This window comes from Pelodiscus sinensis, chromosome 2 (assembly GCF_049634645.1).
Source record: "Pelodiscus sinensis isolate JC-2024 chromosome 2, ASM4963464v1, whole genome shotgun sequence".
In the NCBI taxonomy this organism is placed as follows: domain Eukaryota; kingdom Metazoa; phylum Chordata; order Testudines; family Trionychidae; genus Pelodiscus; species Pelodiscus sinensis.
The window spans coordinates 142,344,388-142,369,694 of NC_134712.1; the positions used below are offsets into that span (position 1 = coordinate 142,344,388).

The 25,307-nt window shown below is 42.2% G+C and overlaps 1 long non-coding RNA gene across 2 annotated transcripts; it reads left to right on the top strand.

Moving 5' to 3' along the window:
* The first annotated feature begins 1,667 nt into the window (after nucleotides 1-1,667).
* Nucleotides 1,668-15,376, top strand: LOC112543712 (uncharacterized). Of its 2 annotated transcripts, none has more exons than XR_012901030.1 (3): nucleotides 1,668-1,948; nucleotides 11,745-12,024; nucleotides 15,148-15,376. It is a non-coding gene; the product is annotated as an uncharacterized LOC112543712 (long non-coding RNA). The 2 variants fall into 2 exon arrangements; XR_012901029.1 differs by having other exon boundaries at nucleotides 11,745-12,019.
* The last annotated feature ends 9,931 nt before the right edge of the window (nucleotides 15,377-25,307 follow it).

The following is a 25,307-nucleotide window of genomic DNA, read 5'->3' on the forward strand; positions in this document are numbered from 1 at the left end:
GTTTTCTACACAGTTTCACCTTGAGCTTCCATTCTAGGCATCATACAAAACTATAAACATAAGGTGAAATTCATCCATTGGCTTCGATTTCATCTGAATTTGTTCCTGCTGAATATGGATTATTCTGTCGTGTGGTGAAGAATCATCAAAACCAGAAACCATACTATAGAGTTTAGTTCATAGCTGTGTTGAGTTAATCAAAAATCTGATAGCATCACATGACCGACAGCAGTATAAACATATTTTGCAACTACACATCATTCGAGTATCTCGGTGTATGATACAGACACATACATCAAAACAATCCTTGGTGATAGCCATGTATTATTGTACTCATTTTAACACACTGTGCTATTGCTAGGTTGAGTAAATTATGCAAGGTCACATCGACTCCATGGCAGAGTTAGATAATGAACCCATTAATCCCAACAACCTGTTAGACAACTTTATAATCAAAGAGGAAACTCGCCTACATTTGGAGCCAGTAAATTACAAGAAATGAACATCAGGAATATTGTTTAATTTATTAAATATCATTTTCTATGACACATTGAAATGTCTGAGCTCAGTAGGACTGAAGATATAAAGCTGGTTTTGACACATATCAAGTGGATGCCATGGAAAGGCGACTTCAAAAACCAGGGATTGTTTAAAGTGATTTAAATCTAAACCCTAAGCCAACTTTGTTGCTAAAATGCTGCAGAGATTTAAACTAAAAAGCACATACTTAGACACTTGCCGTTTCCTGTTCAAAGAAATTGTTCATCTTTAATCTTAACTCTTTATCTACAGGATCTTGAATGGGGTGAAAGGACAGAGGCTATACCAGAGCCCTACACTCTATCAACAGATACATAAGAATTAGAAAATAACCCTCTGCTCATTTGCCAATTGCCTTTGCAAGTCACCTAATTAGGTGATTAAGTCATTAAAGGAATATGTGCATCTGAAAAGCCCCTAGTCAGCCTCTGAAATCAGAGGAGATAAAGACAAGAGTCTTATTTCTTTTTTCTCTTACACTGAAAAGGTAATTAATCCATTTAACAGTGCCTAGCAGTGCTTTTCTATAGTAGAAAGGAGAGACTGAAGCAGGATAGCTTTTCAGAAACACTCTTTGAAACACACCAGAATGACAAATGCCTTTCTTTTACATGCCACATGAGGAGGGAAGTCTGAGCCCCCAGTGGTCAAAATTATTTAGACAAGAGATCATCTGCAGCATATATAATATAGATTTTTGAATGTTACTAACAGCTAATCAAACATTTCCAGTAATTCAATACAGATTTACACGGCCTATTTCTACTGTAACTTTGTGGCTACTGAATACATTTATGAGGACAATATTGTCTAATCACATCCATATCTGCCTGCACGAGCCCCTGAACTTACATCACTTCAAGCAAGTGTTACATACAGTAAAAAAAATTACTCCAAAGCAGCAAAACATTGTACAGTGATTTTATGGCATATACTGTAAATACTGGAAGTGAGGTGGTTGAAACTATAGACACAAATGTAGGGTTGCTCTTACAACTAACAAAAGGTATGTGTGTCAAAATACCATCCAGAATTGTAAATCAACATGTTCCATATAGTTCAGTGGTACTTAGATCTCCATAGAAATAACTATGACCTCATTGTTGTTGCGGAATTTTAAGCTTGTACATTTGCAAGTGAATTTAATGACCATAAAAATGAAGGAATAAATTACTTGACTAGAGCTCATACAAGCAAATATTGAACATGTTATACTCCTTGGTATTCAGTTAAAGGACCTCACTGCTAATTGTGTTGTGGCAACCTATCTTTCTTTTTTGTGATACAAGAAAAGATTTGCACTGAAGGTTCTATAGATGGAAGACTAATGCACTCATTTACTACCCTTTCCTTTAACATGAAATTCAGTGAATTGGACGGAAACAGATTGAGTATCCAGGCCAGCTAAGTATGACATTTCACCTATTCCTTTAGATCTATAAGAATATATTTCACTATGATTGCAGAATTCCCAGTAATGCAACATAGGATCTGGAAATACCAAACAGGGAGAGTATATTATTATTATTAAGTATTATAAAAATTATACTTATTATTTCAAATCTTGAAGTCTTTACAGAAGGTCAAAAATCTGCTTTATAGAGGCACTGGAGTAAATAAAGAGCAAGCTCACTGACTATTGGTTTTGAATTTACTTTAGTGCAGTTGTGATCAGAATCTTAAAGGATGTTAATGGGAATTTTAAGTAAGAAAAGATTTCAGAATTTACCCTATTATTAGATACTGATACTATTTATGTATTTAGAGATGTACATAAAAACGAGAGAAAAAGCTGAAATTTAAGGTGCTTACATTCTAAAAAATCCCAGAAAGCATAGTGCAGATACAAAACATTGGTCTTATCTTAAATACTATGCAGTAAATTATATATGTGTGAGCGGGTATGAGTGCACACACAAATATTTGAAATGCTTGGAAGAGTTGTGTGTGTATATATATGTTTGGAGAGAGACCTCTGGCTACATCTAGACTGCAGGCTTCTTTTGGAAGAATCTTTTTTCGGAAGAGATCTTCTGAAAAAACTTCTTCCAAAAGAGATAGTCCACACACAAAAGCTCATCAAAAAAGCGATCTGTTTTTTCGAAAGATAGCATCCACACTGAATGGATGCTCTCTCACATTTAAGCTGTGATTACTATGGACAAAGTGGCCACCAGGACACCTGGGCTTTTTGCTCTTTCCTCTTCTTTTGAAAGAACTCCCTCTTCCCCATCCACACACGCCTTATTCTGAAAGAGCTCTTTCGGAAAAAAGCTTCTTCTTCAGATAAAGAGGATTGCCAATGTCAGAAAACCCCCTCTGTTCTTTTGATTTACTTTAAGAAGAACACGATTGCAGTGTGAACATAACTCAGGTTTTGTCAGAAAAACAGCTGTTTTTCCGACAAAACTCTGTAGTGTAGATATATCCAGAGAGAGAGAGAATAAAGCAGACCTTTATTTTCCTTCAAGTTTCAAGGTTTTGATGTGTGTCATTTTTTAGGTTAAAGAGTTAGAATTTTCCACACAAAGATACATTTTAAAAAAAAGTTTGTTTAGTCAACCCCCCGATTTTCTATCAAAAAGGTAGTGATATATGGACCAGCATTAAATGCATACATGTCTGTCTTTCTATCTATTAAAATACGTTTTTCTTTGCTGAAAAAAAATCAATAAAATGACTCATGAAATAATATTAGCCCTTAGAGTGTCAAAAATTGCTGAAAGAATCCAATTGTTCTCTTTAAGAGTCAATTGATACCCTTTTCCTCCATTTGATGTAAAATGGATATACTGTCAAGTTATGCCTGTTCAAGCTAAATGACTGCCATTCATTCTTAGTTAACAACAACTGAATAATAATATAAATATTATTAATTAGCAATCAGACTATAAATATATTGACATTTTCTTAGCACTGAGTGTCAAATGGGCAACAAATGAAACTCCCACTCTGAAATTGAAATACAAAGCTTTATGGCTGAATTCATTTTTTGTCGTTTTGTGTAAATAATTTTGACATTTTGAAAAAGTGTGAAGTGGAACAAGAGACATTAACTGACTTGTATTCTTTATAGTCATAAGTTGTGCAATTATTCTAGTCTCTAAGGAAGGGGTGGGGGACCTGCAGCCACCAGTTTTCCAGCATCCGGCCTCTGAGGCTCAAGGCTCCCCACCCCAGCACTGAGGAGCCTGTGCTGGCGCTCCAGTCCCTAACCCTTGCTACACCACCATAGGGCTGGAGCACACAAAATCTATTTGCCTGCAGTTCAGTGGCTCCTGACTCAAAAAAGTTTCCTCACCCCTGCCCTATGGGGATGGTTTACTTCAGCTTTTGTTCACTGCAGAACCTCCATGTAATGTGATCATGGGGAAACAACGACTTCTCTCCTTATACAGCCAGGCAGCAAATTTCATTGAATAGATTAGTGAACTAAATTAACCAATGAGATACACAGTTTTTAAGAAATAGTTTTAATTACAGATAATTACTGAAGATTTATGGTTAAATGACAGGGAAATATTTATTTTCAACAAATCCTAGCCCATTAATTTTTCAGTTTCCTAAAAAGAATATACGTAAAATTAGATACACAATAAAAGGCTCAAAAAGGATTATGTAGGATTTCATTTTAGTACAGTTGCCAATTTGGCTTGGATGTATGCCCGGTCCCCTCCAGGGTCCTTAGGGTTGGCCACTGTTGGCAGACAGGCTACTGGGCTAGATGGACCTTTGGTCTGACCCAGGACGGCCATTGTAAGCTCAGGGCTCAGGGTCGGGGGTCTCAGTGGACCACCTTGATTTTCATGCACACCTGCTCCTGGGTGGCCAGGCTGGCAGCTCTCCTGCCCTAGATGGCCACTTTCCTGTGCCTAGTGCGGAGATCGTGGACGAGGTCCACGATGTCCGCAGTAGACCAGGTGGGTGCCCACCTCTTGCGGTCCCGGGCAAGCTCCCGGGAGCCGCCAGCCTGGTCCCGGGAAGAGGGGGAGGGCTGGGGGGCATCGCGTGGCTGGCTCGAGCCGTGCCAGGTGCAGGGTCTGCTAGCTGGGTGCTGGCAGGCTTGCACCTGGCACGGGCACAGTAGCCAGCCCGTGTCCCTTTAAGGGCTCCGGGGCTGGGAGGGGGGCAGAAGAGTTTCCCTGGTGTTGGCCAGGGTGGCCACCAGGGAAAGCTGGAGAGGGCTAGCCTCCCACTAGTTCGAATTAAGGGGCTACACACCCCTTAATTCGAACTAGTAAGTTCGAACTAGGCTTAGTCCTCGTACAATGACGTTTTCCTAGTTCCAACTAAGCACTCCGCTAGTTCGAATTAAGTTTGAACTAGCGGAGCGCTAGTGTAATGCCTATCAAAGTTAATTCGAATTAACTTTGTAGTGTAGACATACCCCAGCAGACCAGGGAGACGCGGAGCAAAGCTGTGGAGCACGCGGGTAGCGGGACAGCCCAGACGCGCTGCGGCTATCCCACTGCCGGCGTCCTCCGAGGCTTTGCTCCCCGTCTCCCTGGTCTGCTGGAGACAGCAGACCAGGGAGACGGGGAGCAAAGACAGCCGCGGCGCGTCTGGGCTGTCCCGCTGCCCGCGTGCTCCGCGGCTTTGCTCGGCGTCTCTCTGGTCTGCTGGGGGGGGGGCTCCCCCCCCAGCAGACCAGGGAGACGCGGAGCAGCTTTTCTCCCCTTGGAGGACGCGGGCAGCGGGACCGCAGCGCATCTGGACGTCCCGCCGCTCCCGTCCTCCATGGCGAGAAAAACATAAGTCGGATCCACGTAACTCGGGGACTGCCTGTATCGGGATTGGTCCTGTCTTGGGCAGGGTGCTGCACTTGATGACCTCCTGAGGTCTCTTCCAGCTCTATGATTCTATGATATTGAACAGTACTTTTCAGACGCCCTGAGGGATACAACTTTTTACTTCTCTTCATTCTAAAGATTGACCATTTATTCCTACTCTTTGTTTTCTATATTTTAATCAGTTATTAATTCAGGAGGGAATCTTCTCCCTCATCCCATGACAGCTTACTTTGCTTAAGAGACTTCGGTGAGGGACCTTGTCAAAGACTTTCTGAAAATCTAAGTACACAATATCCACTGGATCACCGTTGTCCATATGCTTGTGGATCCCTTCAAATAATTCTTGTATATTGGTAAGCTATGATTTCCTTTTACAAAAACCATGTTGGCTTTTCCCCCAACCAATTATTTTCCTCTGTGTGTCTTACAATTTTACTCTTTCCTATAGTTTCAGATAGTTTTCCCAGTACTAAAGTTAAGCTTACCACCTCTGGAGCCCTTTTTAAAAAATGATGTCACATTAGCTATCCTCCAGTCATTTGGTACAGATGCTGATTTAAAGGAATGTTACAAACCACAGTTACTAGCTCTGCAATTTCACATTTGAGTCTGTTCAGAACTCTGGGGTGACTATCATCTGGTCCTGGTGACTTATTACCATTTAGTTTAACAATTGGTTCCAAAATCTCCTCTCATGACATCTGAGATAGTCCCTTATCTATTTGTTCATAGATTTTTCATGGAGCAGAAAAGAGGGTAAATTTATATGTATTTTGCTGTGAAGTAAATTATTCACTCATCTCTAAAAATGATATTCAACATGCACTAGATAAAAGAGAGAGATGAAATTTAAGAGAAGCAAAGATTGAAGCAAGCATTCTTGTAGACTAATTCGAAGAAAAGGAGAAAATAGAAAGATATTAATTACAGGCCGAGAATTATGATGGCATTTGAGAAAGGAAATTACAGAGATTCATATACAGATATATATATATGTAATAAGAATTAGGTATGGAAATAGTATACGCCAAAGCAAATCATTTAACAGTGAGGACTTCAGCAAGGACCTAACATGACTTTGAGAGTAGATATCAGTATCTACTGATCAGGGAGAACTTATGTAGCTGGGTACCATAGAGTTTGCTACTATTCAATATTTTCATTAATGACTTGGCTAATGGAGTTAATAGAATACACTTATTAAATATAGAGACAACACCAAAGTGAGAATGGTTGCAAGCACTTTGGAAGACAGAATTAAAGTTTAAAATGACCTTGATAAATTGGAAAACTTGTCTGAAATCAACAAAATGAAGACATTTTATAAAGATAAATATACAGGCAGTCGTCGACTTACGCGGATCCGACTTACGTCGCATCCGCACTTACGAACGGGGCTTTCTCGCCCCGGAGGTCGGGGCAAGAAAGCCCCGTTCGTAAGCTGCTCCGGTGCCCCTGGTCTGCTGGAGACCGTCTCCAGCAGACCAGGGGCACCGAGCGGGTTCCCGCGCTTCTGAAGCTTTGCCAGAGCAAAGCCTCAGAGGCACGGGACCCCCCCGCGGCTGCGGCTTCAGTCCGGGAGCCTGTGGTCTGCTGGGGACCGTCCCCAGCAGACCACAGGCACCCAGACTGAAGCGGCAGCCGCGGCGGGGTCCCTCGCCTCTGAGGCTTTGCCAGAGCAAAGCCTCAGAGGCGCGGCACCCCGCTGCCGCTGCGGCTCTGCTCCCCATGTCCCTGGTCTGCTGGGGGGGGGACGCAGCTAGTGTGCTCCCCCCCCCCCCCAGCAGACCAGGCTTTTGTTTTGGACTCTGGGGCAGAGCAGCTGGGGCGCTGCCGATTGGTCCTGCAGCGCCCGCTCTGGGCACTACTGGACCAACCCGGCAGCACCCCAGCTGCTCTGCCCCAGGCGTCCCCAAGTCAGCTTCTGCTGAAACTGACCAGCGCTGACTACAGGAAGCCCCAGGCAGAGTTGCTCTGCCCCGGGCTTCCTGGAATCAGCTGCTGATCAGTTTCAGCAGCAGCTGACTTGGGGACGCCTGGGGTTCTTAAGTTGATTCTGTATGTAAGTCAGAACTGGCGGTCAGTTTCAGCAGTGTCTGAATCTGGACGCCAGTTCCGACTTACATACAGATTCAACTTAAGAACAAACCTACAGTCCCTATCTTGTACGTAACCCGGGGACTGCCTGTACTACATTTCGGAAAGGGAAATTAAATAAAAGTACAAACTGGGGAGTGCCTGGTTAGGTGGCAGTAATGTGGAAAAGAATCTGGGAGTTCCATTTGAAAATGAGCCAATGTAATGTAGTTTCCAAAAAGGTTAAAATCATTTTGGTGCATATTAACAAGTTACCTTATGTAAAACATGGGAGGTAATTGTCCCACTCTACTCTGGACTCATAAGGAACTTAGATGAAGTATTGTGATCAATTTAGGGTGCTGCTCTTTAAGAAAGTTCCAGATAAATTGGAGAGAGTGAAGTTATAAATAGCAAAATTATAAAAAGTTTAGAAAACTATTGGAAGGGTTAAAAACACTAGGCTTGTTTAGTCTTGAGAAAAGAAGACTGGAGGGTGGGATACTGAATAACAATCTTCATATATGTTAAGGGCTATTAGCAAGAGGACAGTGATCAATTGTTCTCTATGTCCACTGAAAGTATGACAAGAAGCATTCAGTTTAAACTGTGTAGATGTGAGGAAAATGTTTGTAACCATAAGCAGGGCTTGACAAACTGCAGCGAGAGCTACTCGCCAGCCCTGCAACACATATGCGCCAGACCGGCATTGAGCATGCGTGCAACACCGGTGGATGGGGTGCATGGAGCGACCAGCTGAAATCTACTCGCCATAGGCGAGTAGAAACAGCGGTTTGTCGAGCCCTGACCATAAGAATAGTAAATTATCGGTACAGCTTACCAAAGAGTTTATGGAATCCTCATCACTGGAAGATTTTAAGAACAGGTTAAACACCTGCCAGGGATGGTTTAGGTATGTTTGATCCTGACATAATGCAGAGGGATAGTGCAGATAACCTCTTGAGGTTCCCTCCATCCCTATATTTGTATCATTCTGTAATGTACAGAAAAGTAAAGAACCTTCTAGGATTTGTGGAAAGAGACTTGTGGAGATATAGGAACCTATGCTGGGGTCAGAGAAGGTTTTGGGAAGTTTATAGTATTCTGGGGCCACAGGGCTTGTTCCCTAAGGTTTGTGGTAGTTAATGTCTTCTGAAGCAGTTTGCATCCCTCTTATTTCTTTGCCATCACTAAAAAAAGAGTATATTTCTTATACATCAGAATTAAAGTTCAGCACTAGAGCTAGGTGGAGAAGTCTAACAGCACTTGCTGGAGCAAAAGATCATATACTCCATTCAATCCCCTCAGTGTGTTCTTGTTGTGGAATAGGGAATTACATACAGGGCATGGCAGTAATGTATGGCCTATTCCCGATTTTAACACAATTCAATTTCCAATTTAACAACAACCACCACAACAACCATCACCACCAAAACAACCACAGCCATAATACACAACCACATATAGTACAAAATCATATAAAAAAGTATTGCTATTGAAAAATTAGCAACCACAGTGGTTTCAGTTCCACATTACTAACCTGACCTCAATGACAATGCTGACAGACGGTCATATGCAAAACAAATGTAACCCCTCCTGTTGGCTAGCCCAGTGTGAGGTTATTCAGCATAGGGGAAGCTTGTGACTTCTTACACCACTGTGGGGGGAGGGCTTGGCCTGAGGCTGCTTGGTGTGCTCTGCGCTGTGTATGTGTGAGTGCACCTCAGACCAGACCCACTCTGACAAATCACCAGGAACAGGCTTTATTCGGTAAAAAACATAGAACAGGAAAACAGTTCAGCAGCCCCTTCTCTCAGCCTGCAGCCTGTGTGCTGCTTCTAGCACCGTCCTTGGTGAGACCCTGCTGGGGGCAGAGGGCACATCCTGGCAGGAACCAGGAAGTTCTCCCAACATGCCACAGTTTGTAGTCCACAACTTGTAGTTCCCAGGGCTGCTGCTGAAACACACTGGACCTTGGGCTACACACATGAGGCCTGAGAAATTGTTGTTAGCTATTCATTCACTATGAAATAAAGTATCAATGCTCTTTTTGGCAGTTACTGCTTACTTCTATGTAATGCTTCCTGATACAATATTTGTAGATTAATGAAAATGAGTTTGTTGTCTTTGGCTTGGGATTAATCTTTGCTGACCTCTAAGATAACAAAATTTTTATTCCTACAACAGATTGAGAACATGAATGACCAGATAGATTTGTTCTCCAAAAGGTTCCATCTTAAAAAATTCTTTATTAGAACTTGACATACTCCCTATCCTGTCTTCTCTCCTGGATTCAGCAGGAGGCTTCCAGTATGACAACTGATCTACTAGGCTTCCCACTGAACAAGTCAGAGTATTATACTAGAATAAGCCTCTATAAAGATAGCTGTGAGGAGCCTGCCATCCATGAGCTGCATGCAGATGAAAGTGAATAATGCAATATGCAGCATGCAGCAATATTCTGCCAGTACTGATTCCATCTACACAACAAATACTCATCATGTGCACATAGACGGCAACTGAATCAATTATTATCTTTCAAGAAGCATAAAACAAAGAGTCACATTTTCAAAGCAAATGTCACCCCAAAAGCTAAGAGAGACAAAAGCCAGATAAAAATATGAATAGGAAAGATTATTTTTCCAGTTGTGAAATGCAGTGTGGTTTTCCTTCACTTTTTGAAGGGTCACAGAAAAAGTCCAAAACACACAACTACATTTTAGTCATTAATCTTCAAAGGAGCTGGTTTTGGCAAGAAAAGAAAAGTGATACTAATATTTTAACACATAGGGGATAAAGCTAGCAATGTCACTCACTCCCAGAAAGTGAAATTAATTTGAAGCATGCCACTCTCAAACTTTCTTGCCCTGAAGAATAACAAGTTTTCTAGTGAAAAAAAAAAGTGAGCACTTAGCAAATTTGAACATAGAAACCTCAGCTAACAGTAACCTCCAGGGGGAAAAAGCAAACTCCAGTTTACTTATTTTTCCTTGTTTCTGGGAAAAAGACAAGTGCCATACAAATACAATGGCAACACAGGTTTTAAAATGTAAATATCTGAAAATCTAGAACACAAAGTTATTGGCACTGCACTTTCAAGGGAAGAAATAAGATACAATATCTTTCAAATTAAAACCGCAAGATTGCAGATGTGTGCCTCATTCATTTTATTATCTAGTAGATTCAGACGGTGTTGCAAAGCAGTGTGTATGTTTGTCACACCCATTTGATTTTTGAGCCAATTTATAGAGATGAAGTTAGAATATTTGTGATAAACATACTGACTGCTTTGTAACAGTCTGAATCTACTGGATGATAAAATGAGTCAACAAATGGGCTCGACTGAATATTTCAACTCTCCTCCCAAAGCCAGGATATGGCCTTAGTTTTTAGATAGCAGACAACTCCCTGTTTAGGCCATGGACTGCGTTACTTGAATGCTACTCAAAAAAGCACTGGGGCACATCTATACTTACCGCAAGATTGACACACCAATGGTCGATCTTCTAGAGTTTGATTTAGCAGGTCTAGTATAGACCTGTAAATCGAATGCTGAGGGCAGCTCCCACCCGCATCTGGTAATCCTCCCTTTGCAAGGCATAAGGGAAGCCAATGGGAGCAAATGCTTCCATCAGCCTCATGCATTATGGACTCTACCACAGCTCAGCTTAAAGTAAGCTGATTCTAGCTATGCATTTTGTGTAGCTGGAGTTGTGTACTTTAAGCCGACTTTCCTTGTCCAGTGATAAACCTGGCCTAGGAGCGTAACTAGTTTGGCTGTTGTGGGGAGGCTTGTTCCCCATAGCTTTCATATGCTACTGAGAGCAGGGTTTGTCTTGGTTTCCTCTAACAATTTTGTAGTATTGCTTACAAGCTGTTAAATGGTTGCCACTTTTTATGCCAGAGGTGGCTGTATTTAACTAAGCAAATGGATATCGAAATATACTATACGTAGCTAGTTAAACTGTCTTTAATATGCTTTGGAATCCTAAACTGAATGAAAACCTATATATAAATGTAAATAATTTATCTATGCTCATAATTATTATCCTTTAACATTACCATTAGTGAGACAGGAAAGAAAACTCAAGGCCCATATTCATAGTTTAAGCTAAGGCTGAACAAAGCCAGTTTTGACTTCCACAGTCTACATTATCCATGAAAAAATTGTACTACAAAAAGAACAGTAACTCTTTCATTTAGCAAAATTAAAACTATTCTCCTTCCAGCCCCACCTTGTCCCAGGACTGGAATTTCAAGATGTTCAGATATTTCCAAACAAAAGTATTCTATTGTGATTATGAATTAATAATACATATTTGTTGGCTCTTGTTTCAGTTATGGAGAAATTCTGGCATGTATCCAGCCAGATGTGGTTCCTGGTATTAAAGCCTAAGAAATAAGTCACAAGGAAGACTAATGAACAGCCACTGATGTTGAAAAATAAGTTTCCTAGGAGATAGAGGGAGTTGAATGGATTTGATGTCATAGTGTACACACACAAAAGAACAACTCCATAGTGCCCATTTTGAGTGGAAAACTCTGTCTCTAATTTTCCATTTACCTTGAATGGTATATTGGGAATATTCCCACATGGAACTCCTGAAGAAAAAGTAAGGTGAAGTTTTGTGGGCTTTTTTTTAGAAAAGAGTTAACTGAGCTTACTTTTAAGAATTCATTCTGTCACTTACTAGCATATGATAATTTAGACTCAATCTAATGTTGAATATTTACAGATTTAAAGCACATTTCAAAAGAACAATTGGTCTGAAATATTAAATAAATCAGTTTGAAATAAATCAGTTCAGTTTTCAAGGAAATGATATGTAGACAAGAGTTTTCAGTGATGCCAAAGTCGATTTCTTTTCTCAAAGGCATCAGATACTCATTTTCCACCTGAAAATTATAAGATTTTTCTAATTGCTTGAATGTAAGGAAAGGTCACCGTTCAATTTCCTTTTATTGTCATTTCAAATCACGTGGGGTATGTCTACACTACAAAGTTAGTTCGAACTAACAGACGTTAGTTTGAACTAACTTTCATAGGTGTTACACTAGCACTCCGCTAGTTCGAATTTAATTCGAACTAACGGAGCGCTTAGTTCGAACTAGGAAAACCTCATTTTACGAGGATTAAGCCTAGTACGAACTAGCTAGTTCGAATTAAGGGGTGTGTAGCCCCTTAATTCGAACTAGTGGGAGGCTAGCTCTCCCCAGGTTTCCCTGGTGGCCACTCTGGCCAACACCAGGGAAACTCTTCTGCCCCCCTCCCAGCCCCGGAGCCCTTAAAGGGACACGGGCTGGCTACTGTGCCCGTGCCAGGTGCAAGCCTGCCAGCCCCAAGCCAGCAGACACTGCACCTAGCACGGATCGAGTCACCCATCCAATGCCCCCCCAGCCCTCCCCTTCTTCCCGGGACCAGGCTGGCGGCTCCCGGGAGCTTGCCCGGGACCACAGGAGGCGGGCACCCGCCTGGGCTAGTGCAGACGTCGTGGATCTTGTCCACAATCTCCACACTAGGCACAGGAAAGTGGCCGGCTAGGGCAGGAGAGCTGCCAGCCTGGCCACCCAGGAGCAGGTGCGCAAGAGAATCAAGGGGGTCCACAGAGACCCCTGACCCTGAGCCCTGAGCTTACAATGGCCGTCCTGGGTCAGACCAAAGGTCCATCTAGCCCAGTAGCCTGTCTGCCGACAGCGGCCAACCCTAGGGACCCTGGAGGGGATGGACCGAAGACAGTGACCAAGCCATTTGTCTCGTGCCATCCTTCTCCAGCCTTCCACAAACCTTGGGCAGGGACACCACTCCTACCCCCTAGCTAATACCACTCCATGGACCCAACCTCCATGACTTGATCTCACTTCTGCTTTAGTTCTAGCCTTCACAGCCTCCTGCAGCAAGGAGTTCCACAGGTTGACTATTTGCTTTGTGAAGAACAACTTTCTGTTTCTAGTTTGAAGCCTGCTACCCATTCCTTTCCTTTGGTGTCCTCTAGTCCTTCTTTTTGGGAACTAATGAAGAACTTTTCTTGATGCACCCTCTCCACCCAACTCCTGCTTTTAGAGACCTCTATCCTGTCCCCCCTCTGCCTCCTCTTTTCTAAGCTGAAAAGTCCCAGTTTCTTTAGTCTCTCTTCATATGGGACCTGTTCCCAACCCCTGATCTTTTTAGTTGCCCTCCCCTCTCCCAGCCTCTCTCTTCCCCTCTCCCACCTCCTTTTCCCAGTCTCCCCCAGTTTTGTTCAATAAAGACAGATTCCATTTTGGAAGACACCTTATCTTTATTTTGTACATAAAGAAGAGGGGCTAGGGAAGGGTAAGTGGAAGGAGGTGAGGGAGGAATGGGGCACGAGCCCCCGATGGGGAGGACTGGGCTGGCTCTGTGGGCTTCTGGGGGTGGAAGCTCTCCTGCAGCCCCCCAGTTGCCTCCTCTCTCCAGATGGCAGCCTGCGGCAAGTGCAGCCGGGCTGATGGCCGAGTGCTGTGATGTGCCCAGTGTGGGTAGTCTGGGCAATCCAAGCCAGGACTGCTTTGCAAGTGGGGCACCCCTGAGAACTGTCTGTCCAGGGTGGGGGTCGGGACCCTTTAAGCACAGCCCTCGGCTAGCCTGAGACAGCGTCTCCACGCTCTAAGTCCTCCTCTGATGCCCTGCCGGCACTGCTTCTGGCCATCCTTAAGCCTGGTTCAGGGTCCACTTAATGTGGACATGCTAGTTCGAATTAGAAAAGTGCTAATTCGAACTAGTTTTTTAGTCTGGATCCGTTAGTTCGAATTAGCTTAGTTCGAATTAACTAATTCGAACTAAGTTAGTTCGAATTAACGTTGTAGTGTAGACATACCCAAATATAATTCCTGATCATCCTCCAGGGTATGTAGCTATTTTGGCAATGTCTGCAGAGTAGCTAAAGCTGGCAACCAAGTAATTCCTGAGAATAGTTATTGTGTTTCTTCCTAAAAAATTATAATTATAACCAGGACTGCTTTAGCTATTTGTTTTTAATGAAAGAAAAATAAATCATGTTACAATTTCTAGCATATTGGGGTAAAACTGTTTTTAAAAGTAGTATCTGACTAAAGTTCATAGACTAAAATTCAGGTTTTGTTTATTTTAGAAATATCATAATTAGAGTAAATACACAATTAAATTAAAAAACTGGGCTACTGCTAGGCAAATACTTTAATGGTAACAATTATCAAGAAGAATTTTTTACGTTCATAAAATTACAAAAAGAGAAGTTTTATTTATAATACTGTCAACACTGGCAGATCTCAATAGTGCTTCCAAAACATGCTCTTTGCAAATAATCAATAACCATAAAATACAAAAAAAATCTAATTCTTAATATCAAAAGTTAAAATGATCTTCCAATATTCAATACTAACAGCAAAGATTTGTTAAAAAAAATATTTTTTAGGACAAATGTAACCACTGTGTCACTGTCACAAGAATTCCTATTGAAACTTTGCAGTGAATTTCACAAATTGATTTTACGATCAATGTAACTAAAGAATACCAAAAATTCTCAGTGACCAAAGAATACAGTGTTTTGGTAGTGCCACAGAACTCTACAGATTTGAGGAACTAACTAATAAACAAATAGATCAGCTTCTTAGAGAGGATGCTAGTAATCCAGTTTTTTTTTTAAAAAAAGAACACACTGATTTGATCACAATATTAGCTAACAAATTCTCAGTACTTGGTGAAAGATACTGAAGCTTTTTAATTTTCATGTTTCATTGTTAGATGAACCACTGCATTATGAACAGACTGAAACTGATCCAGAAGAGGCAACTCAGCAATGCATCAGTAAAGTTGACAAGAATGGGATACTTATGTTCTCTTTAGCTTTATCTGGTGGGAAGCATCATATCCCAACCTGTATCAGAGTTGAAGGATGAGTTCTAGATCTATAAAATTTGGATTTCTTCAATTGTTTAACTCGTAATAAGCAGAAATCATGTTAGAAGTCAGGAGTTTTGGTGTGCCCCTCATCATAATAGAATCCATAAGTGTAATCTGTCTTTAGTATTTTGATACACTCACGCACATCCTTTGCCATTCTCAAAAGTCTTGATCACAGGACTTCTAACACTGGAGGAGGGAGCATTTCTATATGCTAAGAATATAATATCATTTCTAGAAGTATCATCTTGCATTTTCCCAGTATATACCATACACTACAGAATAATGCTGATAGCAGTTACCTGATACTGGAACCCAGATAATTACAATTCCAGCCCATTTCTTCTGGACTTCTTTGAGTCTTTACCTAATTTACATATCTGATAGGGCTATCTCTACTCTGGAACATATCTTGATAATTTTCAGTCTTGTGTATAACTGCTTAAAATCAGGTGAAGCGATAAAAGTTTTCCAATTCATCCACTGCTGCTAAAAATCAGGAGATTATGCAGCTTTAGGCTAATAGACTTGGATGACAATACTGGCCGTAGCCCTCTGTGCTGCTTTTGTGCAGTTAATTTTTATTATTGATTCTCATATATACTATGCAACAGCCTCATTAGATAGACACATAGGGCTAAATTCTAACCAGAACTAGGCAACACAACCTTATTTGTCTTAATGCAGTTTCAAGAACAGAATGTGGCCCATTTACTTTTGCCTGAAGTATAAATTCCTAGTGACATACTCCAGTCTTTAGCCTCTTTTTACTCCTTTTGATTTATTTGCTTGGCTTCATTACACGCTGCAGAGCACTGTTTGTGCATTAAGTTGTAACAAAGTCTGTGCTACTTGGGAGGTACTTTTTATCTTGTTCAAAATGCTGAACTTCCCACAGAACCCCAAGTCTTTGTGAAAATGTATCTTTCTATTTAAGAATAGTGCAGTATACTATTGGTCCTCAAGTCAAGACCGATGCTAACAATAATGACAAAGACCCTTAGGGTAATGCAATGTCACTGTTTATAAAAATAAAATGCAAGTCTACAGAGCATTCTTTCACGAACCCAGAATTATATTCCCTTTTCTGTAATACCTGCCTTACATCTTTGTACAGGACAGTTAGTCAATGGCACATAAACCATTAAAATGAGAAATAGTCAACGAGTCATAAGATGGCGATGGCACACCACACTACATCACAGAGAGTCCATGTGGTCTGCAGGACTGATATTAGTGCAGGGCTCCATGATTTCCTGAGTTCCTTCCATCTCCATAGAGACACTTATAACTCTTTTGTTTATGGAAAACTTACTTAAAATCTCTATTTCAGTTTTCATTTCAACAAAAGGAGAAGGATAATAGTCACTTATTTATCTTCACAAAAGAGCTATACAGATGATTAATTATGCAAAGTAAAATTCACCATTCTCTTCACACAGCTTGAGTGACTTGTCCCTGTCTGTGTAAGGATGCATGTGCGAGGAATATGGCCAGTCCAAAAGCACACTCTGGGGGTATGTCTACACTACCACCCTAGTTCGAACTAGCGGGGTAATGTAGGCATACCGCACTTGCAAATGAAGCCCGGGATTTGAATTTCCCGGGCTTCATTTGCATAAGCCGGCCGGCGCCATTTTTAAATGCCGGCTTGTTCGAACCCCGTGCCGCGCGGCTACACGCGGCACGGGCTAGATAGTTCGAACTAGCAAGCCATTCCGCACTATCTGTACGCCTCGTTTCACGAGGCGTACAGATAGTGCGGAATGGCTTGCTAGTTCGAACTATCTAGCCCGTGCCGCGTGTAGCCGCGCGGCACGGGGTTCGAACAAGCCGGCATTTAAAAATGGCGCCGGCCGGCTTATGCAAATGAAGCCCGGGAAATTCAAATCCCGGGCTTCATTTGCAAGTGCGGTATGCCTACATTACCCCGCTAGTTCGAACTAGCGGGGTAGTGTAGACATACCCTGGGATATCAATGGCCCTCCTTCCACTGCTTTCACCTTGTGATGCTTTTGAGCCAGTAAATCTTCCTAAATTCAAATCCTATGGCTCTTCCTGGCTCATATCCAGTGGTTTGCTTCACACCAGACAATGAGGACCCAGTGCAAATACATCTTTCCAAACACAACATGCCTGTGTGGGATCCAAGGCCTGTGGACACTCTCTGCCTCCTATTCCACCCATTTTCTCTCTCCAACAGAATCACAACATGGGTCTTCTGCAGCTAGCTGAATTTCTCCCTTAGTTGTTAGCTTTCAAAGAACTGAGGTCCAGCCTCCCTTTTAATTAGTGCAATTTTTCACCAGCAAAGTTCATGCTAACATTATGTATGTATAAAATGAATGGTGGATACAGATCTGATCATTCAAACCTCTAACTCCTTGATATGCTTCAAAATTTATCTGAAGGTGGAAAATGCTCTTACAAAGGAGGTGTTTTGAAATTTTGGCTCTCACTATTGATTTAGTACTTCACAATGTTTATTGAATTGTTATGGTCTACATTTTACTTGGTACAATTAAGGATTTAAATCTTGACATCCTTAGTAAGAAGACTCAGAAATGTACAGTGCTACAAGGAAGTTGCCTAGGTGTATCAGGTAGTCTTTGGGCAGCTCATTGTGGGAGGATTTGGGCCAGTTTGGGTAAGTAAAAGTGCTGGGCCAGCTGGCAAGAGCACTCTGGAAGCCCAATGCAGGAACATGAACAGATTGGAAGTCCAGGCAGATGGTGAGAATTCTTAATGAAGTAGTGACATTGTACAAACTATCTTGGTGTTTTGTCTGTGGGAGTAAATATCTGTCCCTGAGGGTCATCTCAAGTCCTGGAGCATGGATTGGCTGCTGCAGTAAACGTACATGTAGGATGAGTAATCACAGGCTCTGGCTGAAGATTTACCTCACAGGGAAGCCCTCTAACTTGTAAGCCCAAGAGCCAACTAAATAGTAGCAGAGTAAAAACAGATCTCAAAAACAGGCCTGAGGATTTGATTCCTGATTCATAAGGAGTCTGTCTCAAAATGTTTAGATAAAAAGAACCATTGTGGGGCCAAGAAGACACCATGAGAGAGGAGTGAGGCAGGATTTAGGATTCACTCTAGATGGTCTCTGTAGCCTCTTGTATCAGAGTATAGCATGCTATCTTGTTACAGATTATGCAAGATCTGCCTGCTCACCAGCCCATGGTACTTTTGCATGCTAAATTAAAATGCAGAAGGCAACAAATGGAACAACAGCAGGCCTATGAGACAGACCATGCAAGTGGGCCTATCAGAGCACCATGAAGGTCTGTAGCAGTGCTTCCAAATCCCTATCTGAAGGAAGAAATGATTGTATGATCTCCCTAGCCACAAGTAAAGAAGATAGCAATGGTGAGTAAACACTTATTCATAAATGATCTGGAGAAAGGGGTAAACAGTGCAGTGGCAAAGTTTGCAGACGATATTAAACTGCTCAAGATAGTTAAGACCAAAGAGACTGTGAAGAACTTCAAAAAGATCTCATCAAACTAAGTGGCTGGGCAACAAAATGGCAAATGAAATTTAATGTGGATAAATGTAAAGTTATACACATTGGAAAAAATAACCACACTTATACGCTAATTTAGCTACAACTAATCAGGAAAGAGATTCTGGAGTCATCGTGAATAGTTCTCTGAAAATGTCCATGCAGTGTGCAGCAGCAGTCAAAAAAGCAAACAGGATGTTAGGAATCATTAAAAAAGGGATAGAGAATAAGAGAATATCTTATTGCCTTCATATAAATCCATGGTACGCCCTCATCTTGAATACTGCCTCTCCCCAAATTACGAATGAGTTATGGACCAAACACTTGGCCGTAAATCAATCCGTTCATAACTCGGACCCCACTGAGTTACACGCAACCATGCTGTTTGTAAACGCGGGTCACGTTCTTAACTCGGGGACCGCCTTTATGACCTCCCCATGGGCGCTTTGGTCGTAAGTGCGAATGGTCGTAACTCGACTGTTGGCAACTCAGGGAGCAGCTGTACTGTGTATAGATCTCGTCTCCTCATCTCAAAAGAGATATACTGGCATTAGAAAAGGTTCAGAGAAAGGCAACTAAAATTATTAGGGGTTTGGAATGGGTGCCATGTGCGGAGAGATTAAAGAGACTAGGACTTTTCATCTTGGAAAAGAAGAGACTAAGGAGTGATAAGATAAAGGTTTATGGAGAGAGGTTAAAGCAACTGGGACTTTTCAGTTTAGAAAAGAGGAGACTGAGGGGGGATATGATAGAGGTATATAAAATCATGAGTGGTATGGAGAGGGCGGATAAAGAAAAGTTATTTATTAGTTCCCATAATAGAAGAACTAGAGGACCCAAATGAAATTAATGGGTAGCAGGTTTAAAACTAATGAAAGTTCTTCTTCACACAGCGTGTTGTCAACCTGTGGAACTCCTTGCCAGAGGAGGCTGTGAAGGCTAGGATTATAACAGAGTTTAAAGAGAAGCTAGATAATTTCATGGAGGTTAGGTCCATAAAAGGCTATTAGCCAGGGGATAGAAATGGTGTCCCTGGTCTCTGTTTTTCAGAGACTGGAGAAGGATGGCAGGCGACAAATCGATTGATCATTGTCTTTGGTCCACCCTCTCTGGTACACCTGGTGCTGGCCACTGTCGGTAGACAGGCTACTGGGCTAGATGGACCTTTGGTCTGACCCAGTACAGCCGTTCTTATGTTCTTATGTCTATAAAACCATGAGTGGTGTGGAGAAAGCGAATAAGAAAAAGTTATTTACTTGTTCCCATAATATAAGAACTAGGGGCCACCAAATGAAATTAATGGGCAGCAGGTTTAAAACAAATCAAAGGAAGTTCTTCTTCACACAGCACATAGTCAATCTGTGGAACTCCTTGCCAGAGGAGGTTGTGAAGGCTAGTACTATAACAGGGTTTAAAAGAGAACTAGATAAATTCATGGAGGTTAAGTCCATAAATGGCTATTAGCCTGGGTAAGGAATGGTGTCCCTAGCTTCTGTTTATCAGAGGGTGGAGATGGATGGGAGGAGGGATCACTTGATTATTACCTGTTCTGTTCACTTCCTCTGGAACACCTGGCATTGGCCACTGTCAGTAGACTAGATACTGGGCTGGATGAATCTTTGGTCTGACCCAGTATGGCCATTCTTATGTTCTTTATAATCCTCCATTTCCCACACCACACTCAGGGTATGTCTAGACTACAAGGCTCTGTCAACAGAGGCATGTAAACTAGCTTACCCGACATAGTCAATGAAGCGGGGATTTAAATAATCCCCACTTCATTAAAATAAAAATGGCCTCCGCGCTGTGCCAACAATCAGCTGATCTGGCACAGCGCAGGAGTCTAGACGCGGATCAGTCGACAAAGGAAGCTTTTGTCAACTGATCCCTTATGCCTCCTGAAACAAGGCTTAAATGATTGGTTGACAAACGCTTCCTTGGTTGACCGATCCGCATCTAGACTCCCGTGCTGTGCCGGATCAGCTGATTGTCGGCACAGCGTGGTGGCCATTTTTATTTTAATGAAGCGGGGATTATTTAAATCCCTGCTTTATTGACTATGTCGGGTAAGATAGTTTACATGGCTCTGTCAACAGAGCCATGGGCTACGTCTACACTGGCCCCTTTTCCGAAAGGGGCATGCTAATTTTCAACTTCAGAATAGGGAAATCCGCGGGGGATTTAAATATCCCCCGCGGGATTTAAATAAAGATGTCCGCCGCTTTTTTCCGGCTTGGGGAAAAGCCGGAAAAAAGCGTCTAGACTGGCCCGATCCTCCGGAATAAAGCCCTATTCCGGAGGATCTCTTATTCCTACTTCAAAGTATTCCCTATTCTGAAGTTGAAAATTAGCATGCCCCTTTCGGAAAAGGGGCCAGTGTAGATGTAGCCATGTAGTTTAGACATATACTCAGAGGCCCATCTTCCCTCTTTTCCCAAGAGACTCTTCCCTCCCCACTCTTTTGCTTTTAGTCAGAGTCAAATTCTTCCCACAGTTACCCCAGTGAAAATGTTGACTAGATCCACAGATTACACACGGGAGTTCTGCTTAAAAATGCATGTCATTACAGCACACTTCTAAAAGCGTAGAATAAAATAATCACGGCTCCTTTTCCAACTTTCCTTCCTTCCATTGATATAGCATGTAGCCTCACAATTCAGTGGATACTAAACTGACAAGGGGATACCAACCATCCTCAACAGCATCCTCTGTCTCAGCACCATGATGCAAATCCCAGCCTCCAGAGGCAAGGGTTAGAGAACAGAGGAAGCCCATACCACACTCACCCCATAGCAGCAACTCCTGGCTTGCGGGAGCAGGTTAAGATCCCTGCGCTGAGTGCTGAGGTCAAGAGCACAGATTTGCTATTAAGGAAGGCTAGACCCAGCCTGAGTGGCACTGCAACTCTTTGAGCCAAGTCATTAAGACATTTGCTCAAAATTGAACTGGATGCCCCACCATGATGACAGAGTGGTGGCCGGGCCAAACCTGAAGTGTGAGACTTGTGTAAATGTATGAAGTACACGATAGTTACTGTAGGCTTGATTTCTGTCATGTCACTGTATCCCTGGACCTCAGCCAAACCCAACCCCTGTTCCAATCTGTATTCTCTGGCACAGACACAATACAGAAAATAGTGGAGATGGGGCTAGTGAGAGGTGGTTGCACTGCTGCTTGTGAGAGAATGTCTATTGTTAGAGCATGCAAAGAGAGCCCCGCATCTGACTTTGTCTCCATGAATTCGAAGTAAACTTTAAAATTTACCTCTATGAGTTTGAAGTAAACGATATAGTATATGGTGATTCTTAAAATTGTGCACATTGACTGCTGTGCGAGGAAGTTTACTTTTAATTTAGATTGGGACAGTAGCTAAATATTACCACAATAGTATTTACTGAAGCCTTTCTAAAATCAACAACCATGCACTGCTGCTAGAACTATACCTATGCACAATAATTTTAGACTTTTTGACATCTTCACAAAGAGAGAGGTAGATAACCATTTTTAAACTTTCAGAATGATTACATGATTTCTTGGCAGGTCGAGATGACAGTATGCAGCTGCTAAGCTGTTTCTAACTGTCATAATATATAGGTTCTGAAAAGGAGAAAACAAAGGCTTGCTTTAACGAGGCCTACAGCAGCAGCAAACTGAAGTTATAAACACATTTGCAGTTATTTTGAAATTGTCAATGACTTTTTTCCTTACTTTATATATCTTGTTCTCTGCATTTTGCTCCTTACCTTTATAACGTCAAGCTCTGTTTGCATGCCATCTTGTGTAAAAGTATCTGGGAGAGACTTCAGGCTTTTGTACCAGTGTTAGTAGTGGTTTTGGTGGTGGTGGTGTATGTGTGTGTGTGTGTGGGGGGGGGTGTTTTGTGTTGTTTAATATTACCGCAAGTCTCCTTTGAATTTTTCGTTCAAGAAAGAAACTGTTTTCATTAAATACAACCATTTGATTGAGTCTAAAAGTGTTAATTGGGACATTTATTTACTCTGCCGAATTAAATTCCACAGTGATTCTACACAGGGCCTCAGCAAATCCAGTATTTTTTCTTCTGAAAGCCTGTGCAGGTGGCGTCAGTACTGGATATTCTGTTTACAAATCATTAATGAAGTGATTGTGGCTTTTTTCATTTGCTCACACTTTTGAACTGCTCAGAGCAACACATTCCTAAATAGGGAACACAAGAGTAGCGAGTAGCACACAATAGCCTTATTATGGGGGCCACACAAACACTGGTAGTGCTGAGGGTTTATATTAACCCAATCAATTAAAGATGTACGGAAAGGATTCAGCTAGTGGGGGACTGGGAAAAAATGGTACACAGCAATGAGTTGCTAGGCATGCTAATCTGGACTCTGAAATTTTCCCTTAGTGCTATATCTGAGCTTTCTTCCTGCATAATAAAAGGTCCCTTTCAAAGCTGAGAGTCCTTAGCAGTGCAACCACTGGAAGTCACTGCATTCTCTGAATGAAATAAATGGCTCGTTTTAATTCCTATAAGGCTTGTGTAAATTTTCCTTAGTACAGAAGCATTAAAATTCTGAAGGAAAAACGCATATATTAGACTATACTGTATCTCTATTGTGCTCTAAACATCAACTCTCATGCTACTGATATGGAGTTTAAAAGCTTAAATAAAGTGTAGAGCTCCTGCTGGGCAAACAAGCTGCATTGGCCCAATGAAGTAACCTTTTTGTTAAGAATTCTCATTTGAATAAACAGCATGGTATAACTAGTGAATGCAGATGGCTTAAGTGTTCAGTTTCTTCTGAAAAAAAAGGAGTTTTAGTCATTTTATTCTTTTTGAACTGGATCATATTTTACAAAGAATAAATCCCCCAACTTCTCAAAGATTGTATGACTACAATAAAAGAGCCATTACTATTAATTAGCTTATGTACTTTGTCTCAAGCAAGATGAGACAGATACATTTACTTCATTCTTTAACTCCCCTTCTATGCCCATCTTCAGAGAGAGAGAAAGAGAGAGAGAGAGAGAGAGAGAGAGAGAGAGAGAGAGAGAGAGAGAGATGGTTCTGAGAGTTATGTTAGAAATCTCCTAGGAATAAATGAAAGGTCTATGTTTGGATTTTATACTATTTTCATGTTCTATATTCAGCTATGATACTACTTGAATTGAGCACAGTATCATGAGTTTAACAAGTGGCTATAGAAGATTTAGTACTCTACATAAATAGTCTGTCTTAAAAGCCTTATTTCAACTTTTATTGCCTTCCCTATCATTTGTTTGGTAGATATTTTTCTTCCTGTCAGTTTGCATCCTTAGTTTTCGCCAGTGAGCAGGTGGTGGGAGACTCCACTGATCATGGAAAAAGCTTAGAGTTCTCTCTCAGATAGAATATCACTGCCATAAAATATAAACATTAATTTGGGCTTCTTTTTAATAACATGCCATTGTGTAAATGAAATTGGATGCTGCATGTGCTCAGCTGTACAGTAAATGTACCATTCTCTGTGTCTCTGTAATGAGTTACTAATTCTTGTATCAAACAGCTTGTAGCCTGTTCCAAAGGACTTTTCTGTTGTTCTTCTTAAAGATGTATTTCTTTCAACATTCCAATATGTATAGTAATGCACTAAATGTCACTCTTTACTTCTACAAAGGCATGACTAATGGACAGGTAAAAATGCCCAAATGAATGGGTAGAAATCTTGTGTCTCAGTCTGCCAAACATGGGCAATGTCTCTATGGGTATGTCTACACTACAAAGTTAGTTCGAACTAACGGACGTTAGTTCGAACTAACTTTCATAGGCGCTACACTAGCGCTCCGTTAGTTCGAACTTACTTCTCATTTTACGAGGATTAAGCCTAGTTCGAACTAGCTAGTTCGAATTAAGGGCTGTGTAGACCCTTAATTCGAACTAGTGGGAGGCTAGCCCTTCCCAGCTTGCCCTGGTGGCCACTCTGGCCAACACCAGGCAAACTTGTCTGACCCCCTCCCGGCCCCGGAGCCCTTAAAGGGCCACGGGCTAGCTACACAGTTTGTGCCAGTTGCAAGGCTGCCAGCACCCGTGCCAGCACACCCTGCACCTGACACCCATGAACCAGCCACCCGAGGACACCCAGCCCTCCCCCTCTTCCCGGGACCAGCCTGGCAGCTCCCAGGACCCTGCCCGGGGCCGCAAGAGGCGGGCGCCCGCGTGGTCTAGTGCGGAGATCGTGGACCTCATCGAGGTTTGGGGGGAAGCCTCCAATATCCACGATCTCCGCACTAGCCACAGGAATGAGGCAGTCTATGGCCGCATGGCTGCCAGCCTGGCCGCCAGGGGCCACCAGCGCAGCCGGGAGCAGGTGCACTGCAAAATCAAAGACCTGCGGCAGTCCTACTCCCGGGCCTGCCAGCCAGGGGCCAACCTGGAGGCCTGCCCCCACTTCCAGGCTCTGGACCGCCTCCTGGGGCTCATGCCGTCTCTGCCCCCTGGGACGTGATAGACCCCGGAGCAGAGGGCCCGCTCCAGGAG